Source organism: Lactuca saligna, chromosome 8, assembly GCF_052625555.1.
Source record: "Lactuca saligna cultivar CGN05327 chromosome 8, ASM5262555v1, whole genome shotgun sequence".
NCBI lineage: Eukaryota > Viridiplantae > Streptophyta > Magnoliopsida > Asterales > Asteraceae > Lactuca > Lactuca saligna.
The window spans coordinates 10,297,693-10,304,939 of record NC_136424.1 but is presented as its reverse complement, the minus strand read 5'-3'; the positions used below and the strand labels follow the sequence as shown (position 1 = coordinate 10,304,939).

General features: G+C 36.9%; 1 long non-coding RNA gene across 14 annotated transcripts; it reads right to left on the bottom strand.

Moving 5' to 3' along the window:
* Positions 1 to 3,241: 3,241 nt before the first annotated feature.
* LOC145010883 (uncharacterized) lies at positions 3,242 to 6,834 on the bottom strand. 14 transcript variants are annotated; one of them, XR_013663956.1, is made up of 9 exons: positions 6,616 to 6,832; positions 5,999 to 6,444; positions 5,715 to 5,907; positions 5,546 to 5,621; positions 5,323 to 5,424; positions 4,602 to 4,692; positions 4,473 to 4,521; positions 4,115 to 4,143; positions 3,842 to 4,023 (listed from the first exon to the last, which is right to left on the bottom strand). It is a non-coding gene; the product is annotated as an uncharacterized LOC145010883 (long non-coding RNA). The 14 variants fall into 14 exon arrangements; XR_013663955.1 differs by having other exon boundaries at positions 5,546 to 5,618; XR_013663959.1 differs by having other exon boundaries at positions 5,546 to 5,584; positions 6,616 to 6,831.
* Positions 6,835 to 7,247: the final 413 nt, after the last annotated feature.

Here is a 7,247-nt window from a genome sequence, read left to right as displayed (position 1 = left end):
ACGAACAAGGCCTTGTTCATGTTCGTTCATTTAAGTTAGCCGAACAATAAACGAACACGAACGGATAAACGAACGAGATTTTCTTGTTCATGTTCATTCGTTTAACAAATTACTTTGTTCATGTTCGTTCATTTATGCTCGTGAACATGCTAAACGAACACAAACGAACAAACATAAACGAACAAAGATAAAAAAAACACAATTAAACATATATGAACATAAACGAACATATAATATAGCAATATAATAAAAAATAATTGAATATAGATGAATATAAATAAACTTAAACAAACGAACATAAATGAACGTAAATGAACATCGTAAACGAACGTTCACGAACATAAATGAACGAACAAGGCCATTGTTCATGTTCATTCATTTAACTAAACGAACGATAATTTTTGTTCATGTTCGTTCATTTATTAAATAAACGAACATAAACGAACTTCCCGCCGAACAGTTCACGAACGGTTCGCCGAACGTTCAGTTCGTTTACAGCCCTAGGTGTGGTTATCAGAGGGTAAAGCCGGTGGCCGGTTTGTGATGGTGGTCAGGACACCGCGAGAAAGGAGGAGTGAGTTTCTGGTTTCCATGGTTGTGCTTTGAGGAACCTGGCTGGGTTAATGCCAGGAGTTGTAATGCGAGAGAATTTCTAGAGTTGAGTTGCCGCAGGCTTCGAGGACGAAGCCTAATTTAAGTGGGGGAGAATTGTAACATCCCGGAATATCAAGAGTAGAGTTGAAGGGCTAAAAGTGTAAATTTGAAAGGGCAACTCGGCGAGTCCATGGGTGGACTCGGCGAGTAGGGTCGCGACTCAGGTTGCGTATTAAGTAGCCAACTCGGCGAGTCCAAGGCTGGACCGGGCGAGTAGGCACTGTGTGAAGAAAACCCTAAATTAGGGGGATGAGCCCTATATAAAGGACATTATACCCTCTCCCCAGCCTCTTTGATCTCCCTTGAAGTCCATAAACCCTAGATACGTGATTGTGGAGGATTTGAGTGCATTTGGAGCTTGGGGAAGTGATTGTTGAAGAAATCTTGAAGGAGAAGAGACTTGGATCAAAGGGCTTTGCAAGGATTCGTATTAACCTTCTCTTGGAGCATCCTTTTGAGGTATTACTTCATTGTTTGAGCTGCTATTATCTAGATTCATCATTTTTGGAGGTGTTAGAGATCATATGTTTTGATGTATTGGAGTTTAGAGGTTAGATCTGAGGTTGCTACCTCAGATCTAGAATGGAGGAGGGTTAGAATGCATAAAGTTCCCTGTTTTTGAGTGATTGATTGAGCTATCTTGTCCCAAAACCCAAACCCTAGAGTGAAAATGCCTAGATCTCCTTGGATTCACGTAAAGATTGCCACTTTACGTGATGGATGGCCTTAGGAGGGGTAGATCTATGGTTTGGATCATCTGCATGGCTTGGAAAGCCTCTGTATGGATTCAGACCCGGTGGTACTCGGCGAGTCACATGGGTAGACTCGGCGAGTTACTTAAAGAAAGGCTGGAACTCGGCGAGTTGGAAGACAACTCGGCGAGTTGGATGAAGATGGCCTGGAACTCGGCGAGTTGTAAGAACAACTTGGCGAGTAGGTTGAAGATAGTCATAGACTCGGCGAGTCTGGTCGTAGGGTCCAAGTTTCTTTTGGAAGGGCTGTGACTCGGTGAGTCAAGGGATGACTCGGCGAGTTGGGTCGCGAATTGAAGGAGGTTCTGTGTATGGGGACTCGGCGAGTCATCGGGTTAACTCGGCGAGTAGAGTCAGTCAGGGGTAGACTTTGACTTTGACCAAGGGTTGACCAGTTGATTTCCAAGGGCATTTTGGTAATTGTTGAATATTGTTTTAAGTTCTGTGTATTGGTGGTTGGCGAGTGGTGGAGATCCTACCGGTAGTCGGAGCAGCTTGAGTTATCCGTTCAGCCGATAGTTTCGAGGTGAGTTATCCTCACTATATCAACAGGGTCTAAGGCACCAAGGCCGGCCCTTTACCGGATTGAGATCCGGGTATCTGTTGTTATGTTATTGCTTTGATATGTTTGCATCCTGGTAGTTAGGATTGTATTCGTTAGAGACCTAGTTAAGGTCCGTATCCTGGTATATAGGATGATGCTATGCTAGTGACCGGTTAGGTCGGTATCCTGCTTAGAGTATGTTGTGTTACGTGATCTGCTAGATCGGTTAGATTGAATATGAATTGTTATGTGATTGTATGCTTATGTGCACATGGTGTTTGGACTGGAGTTGGGTTGAGGCGGGTCCTGCTTCGTGCTGTAGGCCAAGATACCCAGGGCGGACCGGTTGTTCCGAAGGCCCAGCGAGCAGTCCAGATATGCTGTAGGCCCCACGAGGGCGAACCAGACGTGCCAAGGCTCGGAGAGTGGACCAGGCCGACTGAAGGCCCGATGCGGGGGGACCAATCATATTGTAGACTCAGAGAGTGGACCAGGTGTGTTGAAGGCCCGGTGCGGGCGGACCAACCACACTGCAGACTCGAGGGATATGACTAGACTCGGAGGGTGGACCAAGTGGACTGAAGGCCTGACACGGCGGACCAGTCCCACAGTAGACCCGGTATACATGGTTGTTCTGTGATTCGTTATGATATAGCATGTTATGTGTATGATATATGTGGTTGGTATTTTGGAGGTATCTCACTAAGCTTTCGGGCTTACAGTTGTGGTTTAATGTTTTTCAGGTTCTTCAGGAGACCGTGGGAAGGCAAAGGCGTGATCGTACCGCTGCTTGTGTTTATGTTTTATGATATGAACATGGGAATACTCTGATAATAAATGTATTGAAAACCTTTTTGTAATAACTTAATGAATTGGAATGTTTTTGAAAAGTTTTAATTTTGTTGAAATTTTTAGTTGTTACATTTGAACTAGTTTTGTACAGACCACATAAAAAAAATCATTTGTGAACAAGCCTTTATAAAATTCATTTCTCATAATGATTATCAAAGGCATTAGATTTATATTAAAAATATATTATATGAACATCCTATTTAAAGAAAAAAGTTTTTAACTCCAATTTTGCTTCAATATCATATATGAGACTAGTGTAGGTAAAAATATTTTTTTTTATTTCTGTTTTATCCCACATCTTCATGATCTAAACTAGAGGGGTTACCCGCGCGTTGCGCGGAGCGTACATTGCATAAATTGGTATCCAAATTAAAGTATGTTGCTATTCTGTGTAATTTTCTATCAGTCGGATGAATGGAAATGTAATGATAGATCATGCTACCAAAAGAAGTACAATACTATATTTGAATAGATTTTCAAAAACAATGAAAATACAATCTTTTATCCACGTAGTTTTAAATCTAAGTAGAATGTAATCTACAATAAATACAGAAAGAACATCTTCATATTTACCCCATCCTTCACCCATCTTCTTCGATTTCATTTCCTTGAATGATCAAATTATGCACCTAACACCATTCTAAGGTCTCCAAATTCCAATGGGTAGTTTAAGAATTGAAGAGAAAATGTATTATGGACATTCATTTAAACAATATGGCCCTCGGTATTAACATGAGGGTACGAAAGAATGAAAGCAAACCACAATATGAGCGGGAAAAAAGATAAGTCAAAACCTTAATAGAAACAATATGATTACCATTAATTTTCTTCAAGAAGTGGTAAGTGAAGATGATTTTGATGAAGAAAAAATTAATCCATTTTAAAAAACAATGAAACCCAGTAAAGAGAAACAATCTATTATTATTCCATTTATCAATAACCATGACCACTAATCATCTCATTTCGTAACATGCGAGCTTAACCAATCAAGGGTAATTTCGTAATTTGGAGAGCAACATCTAGTAGTAACAAATATAAATTAACAAAAGTAAAATATATTAGAGAACACATCTGATGTAAAAAGATACAATTATAAATATTAATCTGAAATGTGTTTATATAGTTTTGGATGATGATACCCACCTTCAATATATTGTTTCGGTACTTTGGCTAGGATTTATAAGAACCCTTTGAGCTATACCAACACTCTTGAGAAGTAATCTGGAAAATTTACCATAAAATAATACAAATTTGAAAAAAAAAAACAGTATTTCAGTTGAAGAAAACAATGTTGAAACAGTGAACCATATACCTGTTTCTTCAAATGGCTCCAATCTTCCACTGTTTAAAAAAAATCAAAAGGTTGAAATCCTCCTAACTTTTCAATAAACCCTAATCCACATGAAACTTTTTATTTGTTCAAATTTGAACATTGGTTCAATGGATTTCTACGAACAGGATGTGGGTTCCAAACAAAAGAGAAATATCAATTCGGTTGGTTTATTATGAAGCTAAAGTTGGTCATGCTATAACATAATATACTCCTATTCGAACTGGGGTTTGAAACCAAAATTCTTCTCTATAAAACTACTTAATTGTGTCATTAATTAAAAAAATGAAAAATAAAAAAAAAATTAAAAACGAATTAAAAAAAATTAAAAAAGAAGTACCTTGTTGCTGACTTTAAGGCGTCAAAGCTGGATTGACATCTCAAATTAGCTGCAAGATAATAAAAAACATAATTCATTTAAAAAAAACATAATAATTTATATTGTAGTTTTTTATAAGTTTTAACTAACCTTTATCTTTTCGTTTTGCAGAAACACCTTGAATTGCAGTAAAGATTTTGGGTGTAAATACATAAACACCACAATTTATTCGGTTACTAACCTGTGTATATTAGATATGTTATTAGACCAAAACAGTAAAAACTAATTATTTTATCTAACATGTCAAGTTGTTGACTTTAGTTAAGCACATACAAAGTTTCAGGTTTATTACTGTAATGGAACAACTCATCGTAATTAGGATCAACTGATATTGGAGACACCTTAATTAGAATGATTGTTCCCATCCAACCATATTTTTATGAGCCTTTATAAAAAAATATGTAATGTATGTTAGAGTGAGTCATTTAAAAATTTAAGTTTCCTATTAACATGAATGAATTTTATATAAATTTATGTAATGTATATAAAAAAAAAGAAGTCAAATCAAACATCTCGGACAATGGGAAAGTGCAGGAAACATCACAATTTAGAAATAACGTGTGCAATTGTTATAAAAAACCTTAGCATTCAATAGGAGTTTGAAAAGATATTTTTTTCTTGTTACTTTTGTGATGAGATCTCTAAAATTGTATAGTCAACCAACAGACCCACATGGGTTGTCATCTTTCAAGTATCTATTTCAAGATGATCCAAAAGGCAATCATAATAATAAGATGAAAAAGTGAGATCAAATCCAACACCATCAAAGAGAAATGAAAATTATCAAAAAGAAAGAAGGTCATGAAGTTACTTGCTAGGAATAAAATGGAAGCCCGGAAGAGGGCCATCAATCTCAACCTCTCTCCAACACTTGTTCCTCCAAAAAAAAATATGTAGTTGCTATGATCAAACTCTTTTATTCAGGTGATAACATTGATCCAAAGTGAAAAAAAAGATCAAAGCACTAATATTTAGGTCAAATGCAAAATTGAACTTAGAATAAAAAAAGAGAGGAGAAAAGATTGTATACAAACCTGCAAGGTGCAAATTGACGGTGTTGTTTAGGTCGAACCCTAAATCGGGGAAAATCCATTGAAAGTTGTCATACTTCTTTACGTGAAAGTTGTTCATAGTAAGCTTAAAATTAGGGATACATGTAGAATAGCTGAGGTAATTGGATAAACTAAATACGCAGGCACTGACCTTATCCAACATTGAAGATTATAGGTGGAAGTAAGTAAATAAATAATACTTCTTCACTGAATATTAACAGACGCGAGCTTTTCCACTTGCTTGTACATAAGATGATTGTTCCAGCAACAAACCCCTATTTTGAGTCACATATTTCGTAGTGGTGTTTGTATCAGACATTTTTTCGAGCACTTGATGTGCGTCTCTAAAGAGGAAATATATTCCATTAATAATGTAAAAGAAATTCTAAAAACTTCAAAACAACAACAAATTACAAATAGCAGGTTATAAATTACTTCTCTATTAAGATTGAATGAGTAAACATTCCCGATACGCTAGCCCAAACATATCAGCTTCAACAAACACCATCTGAAAATCATTGTAATATGTATATTTAATTGTGCACATCATATTTTCCAATCATACGCTGTAACAATCTGTATGAACACACCATCAATGTAATCAACATTTATGATGGTGATTATGAGCAGGAAAGGAAATTGATCACAAAAAAAGAAGTACACATACAACACGTTAATCTATTACCCGGTTTCCTTTGGAATCTGAAAAAAAAAATAGCATACCTTATAAAATATATCCAAAACATCACCAAAGTTAAATTTAGATAGAGGTAAACAACTCCAAACAATCAATTTCTTAAATTTCCGATCCTCCTCCCCACTTCAGTTGGTAAACATTCCCGATACGCCGTCCCAAACAGATCAGCTTCAACAAACACCATCTGAAAATCCAAGGTGAGTACTCAGTTGAAACACATGAACGACAACAAACCATCGATCCAACCCCCCCCCCCCCCCCCAAAAAAAAAAACACTTGACTCTTCTGAAAACGGAACCAAAACGGAAAATGATGGAGAATCGGTTTAAGTGGTTGAGTTGGTCGATAAGAGAACCTGAAGATAAGATGATGAATAGAAAAAAGTAGACAATCAGAAGCACAGGTGGACAGAGGCGATGGAGACGAATGATCGGAAGGGGGAGCGGTGAGTCGACCTCCGTTGCTCTCTATTTTAGTAAGATGGAGAAAGGTGTTATTCTGAAAATTGATGAAAGAAGCAGTGGTGGAAAGCGTGTCTACTTAGGTGGTATGCCAACTCTATAAAGGTGGAGCTCTTCTCGATGTTTTTGTAGAAGACGACACGTATTTTTGAGTGGGTAAAACTGGGGTGGAGGCGGTGACCATGGTTAAGTAAGTAAACCTGATGAACAGTACCTAGGTGAGGTACTGTTCCTAACTTTCATTTCCTTAATATATACTAGAAAAGGTGCCCCGCGTTGCAGGCGTTGGATGGTATCAGCAAATTGAAACCAAAGCTACAAAATTACAAACTAAAAATCAAAATAGCCACCATTGCATACTTACAATAGTAAAATAAACCACAAATCACATACAATACAACAACCAATATTCAACAAAATAACAATGTACTTCCATTCATTTGTTTATTTCAGATTTATAGTATCCCAAAAAACAAAATCAGGGCAAATTTGTAAAAAGTTGGAACTTCGGAAAAAAAAAAGAGGG